Here is a 16,095-nt window from a genome sequence, read left to right as displayed (position 1 = left end):
TCAGTTGAACCCTTCCTAAAGTTGACAGTGTCAGGAAATGTTATCCTGCAAAAAACGAAATTCATGAAATCACAACAAATAGATGAGATCAGTTCTCTTGAGAAGAAATACACAGAAGCATTTAATCTACTAAGAAACCATAAAATTCATGAAGAATAAGACCTTCATCTTACTTTTGTGTCTCAAATCCTAGTGCAGTGTCTAGCACTTAGTACTGAATAGCGTTTTGTGAATGAATCCATGAGTCAATGAAGAGGTGATGTACGAGCGTTCCCGGGGACACTGACCCAAGTCTCGGAGGAGGCACTATATATGGACATTGAATCGTTGTAGCACATCTAAAGGAACATTGCTGAAACAGCATTCAAGGACTCTAGAAAGATGGTATCTGTAAGACAGAATTTGCCAGAACCTCCCAGCGAAGTCAGGAGAGAGAGAGCACCTGTCTAATGTAAATGTTCTAATCCCAAAGAGGAGGTGAATGCACCAGGCTGTGAGATTTGGTAACATCAGCCATCGAGATAAACTCATTGCCTCATTCTGACTTTGCATTTCCCAGACCAGACAGAGCAGTGCATTAGGGGCCCATCTGAGTAAGCAGAGTCATTTAGTATTTATATTTTCATGAATAAACCAACTAATCAGCGGTGTGGTTTATACACTCTTACGAGTGTATTATTCCTCCTTAATCTGATCATGCCCGATAAGGCTAGGAGAAAGTTCTTCAAGATCTAGGACTGAGGACCATACACTGAATCGATGAGGAATCCACTATATTATATTATAGATTCAGTTGATTGTACTAATCACCTAATGGTCCTGTTTCTCTCAGGTGGGTAGGGGTGCGGGTAGACGCGCACAGGACAGGGAAAATCTTTTCCTGCCGAAGTGTATTAATTTCCTAGGGCTGCTGTAATGATTACCACAATCCTGGTGACCTAAAACAACAGATACTGATTTTCTTAGCGGTTCTGGAGCTCAAAAGTCCAAAATCCACTATCACCACCCCCAGCAAAATCTGTGCAGGGTTCCCTTGTGTCCTACAGGATCAGGATTCTGTCTGCCCCTGCAAAGTCATCTTCTGGAACTCTCTTCGTTGATCCTTATACTTTCGACCACACTGGACTTCTTTCCGTTCATATGCAACCTGCCAAGCTCTTTCATAACGTGGGTCTTTCCACTTGCCTATTATTCCCTTTGCCTAGAATGTTCCACATCCCCTACCCTGTATTTCTTTGGATATCTCACTTCTCATCCTTCCATTCACACTTTTCAAGTCCTCTCCTCAAAGGCCTTATAGGGTCATTTCATGTGAAAGTACTAGAATCTATCACTGTATGCATTCTTTCCTTGTATGGCTTACCACTCTCATTAGTGGCTTCAGTGGTTGCTCGCTTGTTAGCCACCCCCCCCCACACTAGAAAGTAAGCTCCCCAAGTCTTGCTCACTGTTAAATTCACCGTGTCTCATTGCACAGTGCCTGGCTAGGAAGGTGTCCAAATGTACCTACTGCAGGTAAATGTTCAAGAACGTAATTAATTCACATTGTGTACTCACAAAGACATAATTTATATTAAAATTGAGCTGTATTTGATGCCTTTTTAAATAAAATGTCTCTAGAATTCTCTCCTAATTTGATCTGCAAGTCATCCTGGGTGTCTGACACCTCCAGAGTCTCTTCACCCCCAGAGGATTAACTTGATAGCACCTTCAGTGCTAATTGCATACATATCCTGGCCTTATCTTCCAGCCTCAAGCTTTCTTCTTTACCCATTTTTTGCTATTGCTACCTTTCTCCTTAAGTCAAGAAACCTAGCAAGGCAATCAAGCTATTGTCTGGTAAAAAAGACCCTAAATTATTCAACAATTATGGGAGAAATTGCTTTATTGTTAAGCCTTACAATGCAGGGTTCATTAGGCCTATTCTCCAGTGTCAAGAAATGACAGTGCTCAAAGCTTTTTATCCTTTGGATAAAGAAGAGAAAAAAGTAAAATTAATGATTAAATTAACACTATCCAAGCAGTATATGATTCTCACCTTATTCTAGAATAAGGTATACCGTTCTGTCGGAGGCCAAAACTTCAAAGCTGTAACTATTTTTCCCTAAGCACTAAGCAAGGCCCAGCATTTGAAAACAAATGGAATCTTCTATCCTGCCATAGGATGGGAGTCAGCTCCCTCTCCCTTGGTCAGTTGCAGAGCTCTTGTTTGTAGGGCCTCTGCACTGCATGATGCCTAGACCCAAAATTCATGTTATTTCCTTGAGTTGTTCACGGTGGCAGCTCCATCTCTTTACGTTCATGAATTCTGCAAAGTTAAGTTATTTTGAAAACTTGGATCTTTATCGAAAGGATCTGCCATTATTTTAAACTATTGTATGATTGTTTTTAAAACTCTAGAAACAATATCTCATTACTAGTACGTCAAAAAAAGGCCTCTTATCGCTGTTTCCTTAATTCGTAGAGTTTTTCGTAAGAGTTTACCCATTAAACTTTAAAGAAAGATTTCCTAAAACATGCCTCTCTGAGCCATAATCTGTACATGCATTCGACAGGCAAGGATACTTGTAAGGGTTTGTTGTACAGTTGCCCGGTGTGGAAATTTACAGTGGCTTTTAGTGGATTAGAGGCTCTGAGAAGTTCTGCATGAAATGCACTTGATTAAACATGGTTAGCCTAGTATTTTCCAGATTTACTGAGCCGCAGACCATTTTCATATGTATTAGCTCTTAGGAACATGTTAGGGGAAACATCATTCTAGAGAATGCCAAGGAAAATAGCTGGTGTAAGTGAAAAGAAGGCTTGTTAGTGACATGTGCTATATGAAGCCCTTTTTCAATGGAGCATTATAATCTGTGCCCAAATATGAGCTAATACTCAGTTAGGTAAGCCTGTGACAAGTCGGAGATTGGTTAGTTAACTGAAGTAGGATGAAATGGACCAGGAATGATGGCCCTCTTCTTGCTCTGAGGTGGGAGGCTGGGGCTAAGACTGGGCCAGTCCAGTCGGACGAGTAAGGTGTGCAGGAGAGGTGACATTCATTCAACACAGCACCTTCTGTCAGCACGTAAGACTATTGGGAGCAGGCCCCAAATCTCTAAGAAGGGGCCTGTCTTGGAAGAATGAGAGCACCCACGGAAGCTGCTGTGGCAGAGCCAGACACCCTCAATGAAGAAGAGACCCCACCAGGCCATGTGGCCTGGGACATCAAGTCCAGGCTGTAAACAGGTCCCCTCCATCATGCTGCAGTGATGCCTCAGACCTGGGAGGTACCTGGCTTCTTATCTTCCCTTCCCACTCCCATGTCTACGTCACATGGACTAATTTTTGATATTATATTTCATCTCAGTATTCCGTCGCACTGCCAGATGGATCCTTTCCCTACCATCCTCTCCTTCCTAACCGCACCATGCCAGAAGGATCTCAAACTTTATTTGGAGTCTGTCAGAATATCTTGGAGGGCTTGTGAAGACACTTCTGTTGCCGTCTCCCCAGCAGAGTTTCTGATCAGTAGGTCCCTGGAATCTGCATTTCTAATAACTTCCACACTTAAAAAAAAAACCACCAAAGGAACAAAAGTGTAGAGAGAAGCATGTAATCCCACTTCTGTAGCCATAACCTAAATTTATAACCATTGTTAACATTTTGCCATACTTTCTTTACCTTTTTTTCTGAAGTATTTTAAAGGAAATTGCTTCATAATATTTCATCCCTAAATATTTTGTATGTGGGAGAGAAGGACATTTTCCTACATAACCATACGTATTAAATCTAACAAAACTGACAATGACGATACCGTTATGGACTGTATGTTTGTGTCCCCTTCTCCCCAAATTCAAATGTTGAAATTCTATCCCCCACTGTGATGAGGGGGGTGGTCTTTGGGAGATAATTAGGATGAGATGAAGTTATAAGGTTGGAATCTTCATGGATGGGATTAGGGCCCTTATAAAAGTGACAAGAGAGCTTGCTTCCGCCTGACAATACAATGAAAGTTGGAAAATGAGTTCTCACCAAAATCCAACCATGCTGGCACCTCGATCTCGAGCATCTAGAGAAATTTGTTTATCAATTTTAATTTAATCAACGTAATCAATTTCTAAAGTTCTCTCTATACATTGTTTATAAATTTCATTCATTTTATTGCTGTAATAAATTTCTATTGTTCATAAGCCATTGGTTTATATATCAAAGTCTACAGTACTTTGTTACACTAGCCTGAACTAAAACAGATGCTCAATCCCAAAAATGTTTTCTAAGGCTATTCAAACTGGGAGCCACTAAAGAATCACACACTGAATCTCCTTTATTCTAGAAGAGAACCCAACCACGTGATTTTTTTTTTCTCATGATATTGACTCATTGAAGAGATGTCCCATAGAATGCTCCACTTTGAGTTTGTCTGATGTAATTTAATTTTTACTTTATCCCCTGTACTTCCTATAAAGTGAAAGTTAGCCTCAAAGTTTTGTTTAGATGCAAGTTAAACATTTTTGTTAGAATACTTCACAGGCAAGGCAATATATTTCACATTGTACCACAACAAGAAGCACATAGCAGGGTTCCTAGTATTCAGTACCAAGATTGATCACCAAATAAAAGGTGACAGCTTGAGCCTCCGTTTTTAGTTTTATTTTTCTACTTGCAGTCAGCAAGTGTCCTGTGGGCGATATGTTGGCACCACGTCAGTATTCCAGTTCCTCATCAATCTTTCACTTAACGGTGTTAGCAACCATTGATGGTTCTTGCTTGAAATGGTAACCTCATTAGGGATGGAAAAGCAGTGATTTTCTAGTTTTGCCATTCCTTATATAATTCTTACCCGACGTTCTTTTGTAAAAGAGAAATTTTTTCATCATTCAGAACTATTTGGTGACTCTGAGATACACTTCCTACAGAAAAACGTGGCCACTGTAAGACATGCCAATGGGTACAACTGGATTCTACTCTCAGACTCCCCCTCCCAATCGGCTGGGGCTTTATTGGCAAGGACCCAGACACAGAGGAAAAGAAATAACACTGATCATCTGAAGTGTGGTTCTAAGGAGAAGCTGGGTGTTTGAAACAACACAAGAAACCCGATATTGACATTGGGGAATAAGCTCAGAGCTGGACTGGCAGCAAGTAGACAGACCAGATGGGGATGACTGCAGATAGGATGAAGTGGTCTTGGTTTTAAAGATGAGAAGGAGGTAAAGTCTCCTGGAAAATTCTAGAAAGACTATAGAAAACCAACCCCATAGGCTAGTTAAAGTGAATGTTAAAAGCGGAAAATTCCCTTTGCCTGTAAGTCATCTTCATTTGGGGATTGTATCTTTCCTAATTGACCAATAAATAAATTATTGCATATCAGAGTGAGGGTATATATGTATCTATGCCAATTGGCAAATGAGAGACTAGTCTTTTATTAGTTTATTGAGAAACACATATTAACTCAAAAAACATATTGGGTAAACATTCAATTTTCATGGTTAGAGATAAAACTTAAATAAGAAAGCCGTTATTATATAATATTATTCAAGAAAATTGTTACTTGGGTGGATTAGCTTAAGAAGGCTTTACTAATTCCTTAATACCAAAGTCTCAAATTTTCTCACTGAAATACCTCTAATGGTGGAGGAGATTGAACCTCTATTCACAGAAGGTCTGCCTGTAGCAGCTGACCCCAAGATCAAATTTATTTTACACCTCCTATTAAAATATTAACTGAAGGAAAAAAAATATTAACTGAAGGACACCTGGGGGGCTCAGTCGGTAAAGTGTCTGATTTCAGTTCAGGGTCCTGGGATCGAACCCCAAGTCTGACTCTGCACTTAGAGGGGAGTCTGCTTGTCCCTGTTCCTCTCTCTCTGCCCTTCCCCCTGCTCGTATGTGCTGTCTCTCTCTCTCAAATAAATAAAATCTTTAAAAATATATTAACTGAAATTCTATGTTCAACTCCATACGGTATCATTATTCGTTTTATATTTTAAAATAGTAAAAATGCCCTTCAAAGCATTGAATAGAATCAGCACTACAGAAATTCAGTGGGATTCAGGGTCCTAACCTATAAAAACAGGAGGAAGGCACCCATCTCATAGGATTCTTACAGTTAATATTTATAAAGTCCTTGCAACTGTGATTGGCACATAGTTGGCACCATAAAGTGTTTGTTTAAAAAATTAAAGATGTTTTCCAAATTCATCCTATTTTTTTTTTACCTATCACCATACCTCATGTAGTGTTAGTAACCCGGTTTGAGTGTGATTTTTTTTTTTTTTTAAGATTGTATTTACTTATTCACGGGAGATACAGAAAGAGGCAGTGACATAGGCAGAGGGAGAAGCAGGCTCCCTATGGGGAGCCTGATGTGGGACTTCATCCCAGGACCCTGGGATCACGACCTGAGCCAAAGGCAGATGCTCAACCACTGAGCCACCCAGGTATCCTGAGTGTGATTTTAATATTTAAGATTGTCATTGCGGTTGGGGTAAGAGAAGATACAGAATGTGATCGTTTATTTGGGCTCACTTACAAAAGGAATCAAAGAGCAGAGGGAAACAGACAGGAAGGCATGAGCCTGGCAGAGAGTAGAGGTGTCCGGACAGGTTGGTGGCATAGCTTTTAGCAAACGTTTCAGAGCACCAGCCCCAGGCCGAGTTCCCAGGTACTGAGGACTACGGGAGCGACAACAGCTGTTGAGATGATGTGATGCAGTGTTTCATAGACCACTTCCATTAGAATCACCTAAGGTGTTCGTTAAAAATAAAGTGTCCGTGGCCCCAGCCTGGATGTGTACACTCAGAATCAATGGGGCTGCACTGAGGGCATCAGGATTTTTAAACAAACACCAATTCCTTATGTAACTAGAATGTGAAAACCAGGGCCGCCTGGGGGGCTCAGTGATTGAGCGTCTGCCTTCAGCTCAGGACATGATCCCAGGGTGCTGGGATCAAGTCCCACATTGGGCTCCCTGCAGGGGGCCTGGTTCTCCCTCTGCCTATGTCTCTGCCTCTCTCTCTGCTTCTGCCTCATAAAATCTTAAAAAAAAAAAAAAAAAGAATGTGACAACCATTGTTGCAAGGGATACTGCTCAAGGTTAATGCCCTTTTCTCCGTACAAATACTAACTTAAAAAATGATTTAAAAAATGTAATCAGTGTACCTTATCAGAATAGCCTAGAATTGTTGGCTGGAAGAAAATGTAACAATCATCTAGTCCAGTAGTTCCTGACTCTAGTGGCATGGTATAGTAACCTGGGGAGTTAAACCAACAAACCAACAGAATAATCCACAGGCCCTACTCCAGAACAAATAATTATCAGAAATTCTGGGGCAAAAACCTGGACGTAAGTGTACTTAAAAGCTCTCAAAATATTTGTAATGTGCAGCCAGGAATAAGAATCAGAAATCTGGTCCAACCTCATCTTACAGATGTGAACACAGGACTCAGAAATCAGACGGTTTGCCCAAGATGGTAGAGCTTTCTTCAAAAGATAATTGTGTAAGATAAACCAGCTATTTCTAGTGCAGTGTTTTTTTCAAATTAAAGTAATGACCCATCAGTGAATTATGTAAACAATCTAGTGCATCCGGACCAGAATTTTTAAAAAATGAAATAAAAGAGGAAGACATCAGAATACATATCCAGCGGTAATGGTATGATTTCACGGTGTGTGTTCAGTGACTAGATGTTAAACATAATTCTCATTTTAGGTTGTTGTCCAAAAAGCTGGGAAGTCCAGCTCTGGAGTTTCCTTATAATTCTAATATCTAAGGACAGAAGCTGACACCTGTGTACAGGAGGGATACAACTGCCTCCTCTGCCCAGCAAGTAGCCCACAGAGAGGTCTGCACGTCACTGAGGTCAAGAACACAGGCTTGCGGATGCCCGTACCTCCAGGTAAGTTGAGTCTGTGCCCTTTGTTGGCGATGAAAGCCTGTGCAAGAAGTTAAACATGCTATGGCTCAGCTACCCAAACTGTAACATGAAACCCACCTCTCAGAATTGTTGGTTGTAAATAGCACAAGTGTCTATAAAGCACTTAGCATGGTGTCTGGCATGTAGTAAACAGTCGAGGAATACAAATGAACTAAAAAGGCATCCGTGAGCTATCGTTTCCCAACTCTGAGAAGACATTAAATGGACCAGAAGGTTTAGAAGACTGAAAATGGGCCGGGATTAGGATAGTCTTTGGAGGGAAGTGTATTCTTGGGCCTGATGTTTATTTCTGAAGAACAAAAGTCTTAAAAATAGCTAAAGTAATTGCTCCAACAGGCAAAATATTAACAAGAACAATTTTTCTGTCTTCACAGAACTGGAAGTTATGGTATCACAAAGATACCTGCTTATCCTGGAGACAAACATTCCTTTTTCTTTTTTTAAGAATGCCCTGTCTTACAGATGTACAAGCCAAGCGTGTCATCGGCCATTTGATGTCATAACTTGTTTAGTTTCATTCTTAGTTTCTTTCTTTCTAGAAAGATATTCAACTTCGGCAGGAAAAAAATGTTTTGCATTCTTTTCTGGTAGCTGGATCCCAAACAAGATGAAAAATTACACTGCTGGCCCCAAACCTCCTACAGTTGCTCATGGGCCTCCATTCCTCTTTTGCTCAGATCCTCTGCATGAATACAGGCATGTCTCTGGTACAGCTCTCTACTTTTACTATCAATCTCCTCAATTGAGAAATAAACTCCCCCATACTCACCCATGCCTCCACCTCCAATTTGTAGACAAGAGCTCTTCTGGCTCTAAAAGATAGGCATGCCTGGAATATTAACATTTGTATGGTAGTTGGTAAAAACAAAAAAACAAAAAAACAAAAAAACCTGAGTGTTCTTTTTCCTCTTATTCTTGTGAAGGCGTACGGATGTTCTATAATGCCATTTGCATATATGTATATATACATATATATGCATACACATGCATGTGTATGTATATTTATGCACATGAAAAGGACTGCAATTATATAAGTTGGTAGGACATAAATGTGGTGGGCTAGGGATTGTAGGGGATTTAGAGATACATAAAAACCAGCCCTCTCATCAAGGAGCTTAAAATCCAGTAGAGAAGGTATGACATAGGTGCAAATAACCCTAGGCTGGGAGAAATGCAGTAAGTGCTGGAAAAGACAGCTACCGCACCATGGGAGTTCAAGGGAAGAGATTCCATGCATCCAACAGGTGCAGGAGCCATGGAAGCCTGTGGCAGGGGAGGCATCCTGGCAGCATCCTGAAGGATGACAGGAGTCACCTCCACTGACATTGAGGTCGAGTGTCATCCTAATGAGGGAAACCATAAACAGGGATCCAGAAACAGGCAGGAAAGCATGCTGGGGTGGGGGAGGATTGAGGAAGTCACTCTTGGTCAGAGCACAGGGCCTATAAGGGAAAGAGAGGTCAAGAATTTGGGGGAAAGGGTTCTGTGGTAGTTTTCTCAGCTGTTGTAACAAATTGCCACAAACTGGTGGATGCAGATAACACAACTCTACCATTGCACAATTCTGGAGGAAAGAAGTCCAGAATGGGTCTCACTGGGCTCAAACCAAAGAGTTTCACCAGACTGTAACCTTTCTGGAGGCTCTAAAGGAGAAACCATTTTTCTCTTGTCTTTTCCAGTTAAAAACTGCTCCCCTTCATTGACTCCTTACCCCGTCTGTCTTCAAAGCCAGCAATGGCTGGTTGGGTCTTTCCCACCTCATATCCAATCACATTACTCTGACACTGCCTCTCCTGCCTCCTGCTTCCACACTTAAGGATCCTTGTGATGACACTGGCTCTACCCAGATAATCCAGGATAATCTCCTCATCTCAAAATCAGCAATTAGCAACCTTCATTGCTTCTGCAACCTTAATTCCTCTTTGCCACAAAATCTAACATGTTCCTAGGTTCTGGGAAATAGGACATGGACATCTTTGTGTGGGTGCGGGGAGGGGGAATTATTCTGCCTACCATAAACTGGAACCACAGATTCAAAGGCCCTGAGTGTCAGGATTGTCATCCTCATTTTTCATACTAGGGTAGAAAACGCAATGTCTGTTTTCAGATTAAAGATGGTTTTTTTTTTAAAGCAAATATTTTCTTGCTTTTAGCTGGAATTACAGCAATTCAGCATAATGACCCAGGCTGTCTCATACTGATTGAATGTTCCAGTTGGTGGTTATAGATGACTTTGATTAATAAAACATGGGGAAATAAATTAAATATTGATAAATGCAGGTTGGTCTGTTCAGTTTTTCCAAACACGGAGCCCATAGGGAGAGGAAATCATAAAAGAGGATCCCAGTATTGGAAATATTGGGAACTACTACCCTAAAAAACGTGGCTTCCAAGCATTCCAGTTGGTTCCATCCATAGTAGAGAGCATTCTTTTTCTATTGTTGACACATCTCTAGGCTTGCAGGATGAGAAGTTAGGAAAAGATTCGAAAAAATAGATTTGGCAAATGCATTTCATCTTCCAGCTTGTTTATGATTTGATCAATAATTCATCCCTTAGCATCTGTCTCTTAAAGACTATCTTCTCTGTTGTCTTTGTGGATGACAAATTAGGGTATTAAAAAACAAAATACCTTCTTTTTAAAGCACACGGCATCTCAAACGAAATGCCCCAAATTTGGAGTGTGTAGATAACCAAAACTAATGACTTAAAGCCATACAACAGGAAGACAGAAGAAATATCTGACAAAGCAAGAAGCACAAATGAGATAACAGAAAATCCATCTGGTCTTGGGCACGGAGCTGTTCTAGTGGCCTTTATTTATTTGCTTAGTCAATTTGAAGTTTCTCCCTTTGAAAACATCATTGCAGTTAACATGTCCTACCATGAACTACTGGAGTGTGAGATTATGTAGCTGTTCATTGCACTGAGCACAGATTTCTTTCTATTCCAGCCATTGGTATAGAACATATTTTAAAGATTTTATTTATTTATTCATGACAGACGCACAGAGAGAGGCACAGACACAGGCAGAGGGAGAAGCAGGCTCCCTATGGGGAGCCTGATGAGGGACTCGATCCCAGGACGCCAAGATCACATCCTGAGCTGAAGGCAGACGTTCAACCACTGAGCCATCCAGATGTCCCCTTGGGCAATTTTTAAAAAACACAAATGTGGTCATTTTACTCCCCTGCTTTGCAAACATCATCTCTTTAAAACCCACAATCCTGTGGTTCTCCACATTGGCTTGGCATTAGAATCACTCATGGACTTTTAATAAAATACCACTGCCTGGAATCCACTCAGGACCACTTAAAAACGACAACAGGAACACCAATAATTGCAAACACTTATACTAGGCTCACAATGTGCCAAACATTTTCCCGAGGGCTACAAATATTTCCATTTAATCCTAAAACAACTCTGTGATGAAGACATCATTAAGTATCCCCGATTTATAAGTAAGGAAGGTGAGGCTCCCAAGGATTAACTGCTCAGCTCAAAGTCACGTGACAAAGCTGAGGCTCTGATCCAGGCAGTCTGGTTTCAGAGTCTCTACTCAGAAAACAAAAACAAAACAAATTAAGCAAACACAAGGAAAAGCCTCACTGGTAACCTCTGGAGGATGCTAGAGAACCAACCCACTATTTTTTAAAATGCCAAATAAACACATAGAAGCAGGTATTTATTCTGCCCTTATGTGTCTAAACTATACCTTAGGATAGCTAATGATCTCTCTTTGTAGGAAATTTTTGACTAATAAATGAATGAGTTAATAAAATTAGAATATCATTATTTTACAGTCCTCAACAAAGTAATGAATTTAAGCCATGACCATCAATGGATGCAGATTTCTCAGAAAGACGTGTCCAGGTTCTTCCTTATAGAAGTACACATCACCTCTTCTGTAATGTTCTTGCTAGAAGAATCAAATCTCTTCAAGTTTCTATAACCAAATACCATTTGGAATAAAATAAGAGACCAGTGGAACATGTTACATGACATCATGGCAGCATGAGCAGCAAAATCCAGACCGTGGGGAACTCAACAGACAAAACACTTGATTTTCTTCACGTGTAAGCTGAGAAAGAGAAAAAGAAAGAGATGGAACCTAAGGATTAAAAGATTCATATAAACTAATAGTAATGTTTGAACGTATCATGTTTGGATCCCAATTTGATCAGATACCTGTAAAAAATAAAATCTGGGAACATTTGAACATGAACTAGATATTTGATGCTCTTAAATAATTATTAATTTCTTTTTCGTGTGATAATTATATTGTAGTTATGTTTTTAAAAAGAGACCACACCATTCCATAGATACACACTGAAAGATTTATGGGTGCGATGGGAAATATACAGCAGTAATTACAATTTAAATACACGTGTAAAGATGTGTATTTAAAGTAAAAGCAATCTGACTCCTGGCTCTATCGGCACTTTTATTAACTTTCTCAAAGACTTAATTGAAATCATAATTCTCATCATCATCGTTTTTTAAATTACCTTGTGTGGGGCAGGTTTTTAATGAGAGGTTTTTTTTTTAAATTAATGATAGCAATATCAGATTATGTGGGATTAGAGCACAACACTAAATCCTTCTCTATAGCCCACTGACCAAGAGGGTACTACTCAGAAATAATTGGCAAATTCATACACACTTCTGGATGGTTGTCATCACTGCTCAGCCATTCTGGACTTGACCTTTTATTGGCTTCTCTTTCCTACTCCCTAAACGGCCATTCTGCATCTTACCTACTTTTTATAGTCTTTCACATCTCCTCTCAAGACTTAATTCTTATAAAAAGTTCCTTATTTTCTCTTCTATACCCGTTGAAAAGCCTCTGTGCTATTTTATTTATGTTTTCACTAATTTACTCATTCATCCATTCATTCAAAAATGTTTGGTGGGCTCCTATTTTGTGTGGAGAATGGGTGTGAGGATACAACAGTGGAAAGACAGACACAGTTCCTTCCCTGTGAATATGCAGAGACCCTTTGTTTTGTTTTTGTTTTTTTTTTTTTAATTTTTTTATGATAGTCACACAGAGAGAGAGAGAAGCAGAGACACAGGCAGAGGGAAAGCAGGCTCCATGCACCGGGAGCCCGACGTGGGATTCGATCCCGGGTCTCCAGGATCGCGCCCTGGGCCAAAGGCAGGCGCCAAACCGCTGCGCCACCCAGGGATCCCTACAGAGACCCTTTGAACATCTCTTGGTATGCTTACCATCCTTTCCTCCTCTCTTCCTCTCAAACACCAATAGCTCCCCTCTTCTCCAGGAACTTGGAAATTTTAGTCTAGCCAAATAGAAAATAAAAGCACAAAGCCAAAAACACCCCACAGGCTTAAGAGTTGAGCCACAGATCTAGGCTCAAATCATGATTCCACCACTTGGTAGTCATACGACTGAGCAAAGACCCTCTCTGAGCTTGTGTCTTGATCTACAGAATGAGAATAAGAAAACCTAAGTCATAGTGCTGTGGGAAGATGAGGTAAATAGGGCCCAAAGCTGAGTAAAATACCCGGTATGTGGAAGGCACTTGATGACAGTGTTGCCACCATCGCCATCATCATCATCACACCATCAATCTTCCCACCCTTACATACATATACCTTGATTTTTCCTTGCTCAGTGGTTTTTTTCTCCTCTGTCTGCAGAAGGATGTGGCCACATCACACAACACTGCCCAGTTCATGGGAGCCACACAGGAATGTTTGTTCCCTGCTCCCACGTAACCCCTACTTACATTGGAGAAAAGGTATTCCCTTCCTGAACTTTGCATCATTAAAACCACACCTTTTCCCATCTCTGTTTCTCTCACGGATATGTTTTTCTGCATCTCTCATTCAGAGGATGAGATGTTGGTGACAAATGCATACACACATGACCTCTGAGAAAGAAGCTTTACTTTAACTGGCTCCCACTGTGCTCAGTTGTGCACACTTGGCCCTTTTGGTTACACTGGAAGCAATGATCAGGGCAAATACGATAGGGCCTTTACTTTTAAACTTTCGAGAAAGTTATTTCTTTTCTTTAAAGATTTTATTTGAGAGAGAGAGAGAGAGAGAGAGAGAGAGAGAGATTGAGTACGAGCTGGGGAGAGGCAGAGGGAGAAAAAGAGAAAAGATCTTAAGCAGACTCCCTGCTAAGTGGGGAGCCCAGTGCAGGACTCAATCCCACAATCCTGAGATCATGACCTGAGCTGAGATCCAGAGTTAGATGCTTAACCGACTGAGCCACCTAGGCGCCCCCTCAAGAAAATATTTTCAATTGTCATTTTATCTTCCACTCACACTCCACCAGGAGACTCATAGAACTGCTCTTACTACCCTCACTTAGGGGTGAGAACTTTAAGTCCCAGGCCGGTTAAGCAACTTGGTGGCGGATAGGGTTGCTCCACTCTTTCTGAAATCTGTTCATCAGAAGATAATTTTCTCTTCTCCAGTCATATCACACAACAAGGAGTTTGCTGCCCATAGAAGAGTCTAAAGGGAGAATGAAATAAAATGAGGACAGAGATCGAAGAGGGTAGAAGACAAATCAGGGTCTGAGAAGTAAAAGAAAAAAGCTAAATCAGCATTTTGAGCAGCTGCTCCTGGGTTGCTGCACCAGGCGTGGCTGTCCTCTCTACCAGAGCATTCGAATTTGCAGATCTTTAAAACATCACTCATTCATTCATCATGGATTGCTCGGCTACCGGGTGTCCCCTACACTGGTGCTGGGCTTACAGGTACATAAGGAAGTGACAGTCCACACTCCAAATCATTCTCTGTCGCTGGAATTTTGTTATAAGTGCCAGAAGCTTTGACCCAGCCCAAAGGGCTTCTCGGTGCAACAATCACAGATGACCTCACCCATCCAGCTGGAGGTCAAGGCGCATTAGAATTCTGCAGCAGTGGGATCCCTGGGTGGCGCAGTGGTTTGGCGCCTGCCTTTGGCCCAGGGCGCGATCCTAGAGTCCCGGGATCGAGTCCCGCATCGGGATCCCGGTGCATGGAGCCTGCTTCTCCCTCTGCCTGTGTCTCTGCCTCTCTGTCTCTCTCTCTCTGTGTGACTATCATAGATAGATAAATAAATAAATAAATAAATAAATAAATAAATAAATAATTCTGCAGCAGAGTTCTAATCTGTGTCTCAGTTAAATTACCTCTTGTCCTGGAATCCTGGCCCCACCATGGGATTCAAAGAGAATTGTGAAGAAATATGCTCTTATGTAAGATATTCTCATCGGACCTCATTCCAGGAGCTCAGATGTTTTCCACTATGTTCATGTGAATTGACCAAAGAGAATGGAGGATGGGGAGACAGTACAGGAGTTCTCTAGAAGGCAGGACTCTTTCACCTTCGGCTCAACTTTTAAAGTGTACTTTGGCACAAGGTCATTGGCAGAGGCTCAGATGCTCTGAAGAAAGTTTGGTACACATATGTGAATCCTTGATTTACATGGGAGCTGAGGAGCCTCCTCGGAAAAAGACTTGAATCGTGTATACCCTAGATGACTGGACACACACATGCATGCGTGCATGTGTGCGTGTGCGTGTGTGTGTGTGTGTTCAAAACATTCCAGTGGTTCTGAAGCAGCCAGATTACAGGGATAATGATGGTGATCACTGAGGAGAACACTCCATGAGGAAGGAAGTTCTCTGGCCCTGGGAGCTCAGGCGCTGGTGATTCTAGGAATCACTAGGAACCTTATACTTCTTAGAAGTCAGTGTTACTGAAACTCAAGTATAGCAGGACTCTAACAGCAAAAACATATGGTGGGATTCTAACCTCAGAGGCAGACATTAATTTTAGTCACATCAACTTGGTATTTAGGGGCAATATTCTAGCTCAGTGACATCACTATAGACCTATCGGGCCAGGGACTGAGAAATTAGGAAGTCTGCAATAAGCAGGGCTGATCCACGGACACATGTGAGCCCGACTGGAGGGTTCCTGAAATTGCTGAGGAGGGGAACACTGTCTAATCAGCTACACCAAGATGCCCCTGCCTTTAGCCTTTCTCAGCTCTTTTAGCAGCCAAAGACCAAACAAAACAAACAAGTGGAAAAGCTCCATATATCCAGTTCTCAAAAAAGTTGGTGAATAATATTAGGATTTTGAAGGAGTCTCATTTGAGGAGACTCATCCTCCCCACCTGGGTTCTGAGCAAATTGGGGAAATGAAGC

General features: G+C 41.2%; 1 protein-coding gene across 1 annotated transcript in view; it reads left to right on the top strand.

Moving 5' to 3' along the window:
* The window catches only part of PCED1B (PC-esterase domain containing 1B), a 37,642-nt gene extending 25,503 nt beyond the window's left edge, over positions 1 to 12,139 (top strand). The window contains exons 6-7 of the transcript XR_007406360.1: positions 7,695 to 7,881; positions 11,724 to 12,139. The gene's annotated coding sequence lies outside the window, so the exon portion shown is untranslated. The remainder of the gene's footprint in view (positions 1 to 7,694; positions 7,882 to 11,723) is intronic.
* The last annotated feature ends 3,956 nt before the right edge of the window (positions 12,140 to 16,095 follow it).

The sequence above is a fragment of the Canis lupus genome, chromosome 27 (genome assembly GCF_003254725.2).
Source record: "Canis lupus dingo isolate Sandy chromosome 27, ASM325472v2, whole genome shotgun sequence".
NCBI classification, from domain to species: domain Eukaryota; kingdom Metazoa; phylum Chordata; class Mammalia; order Carnivora; family Canidae; genus Canis; species Canis lupus.
This window is presented reverse-complemented; position numbering and strand designations above follow the sequence as displayed.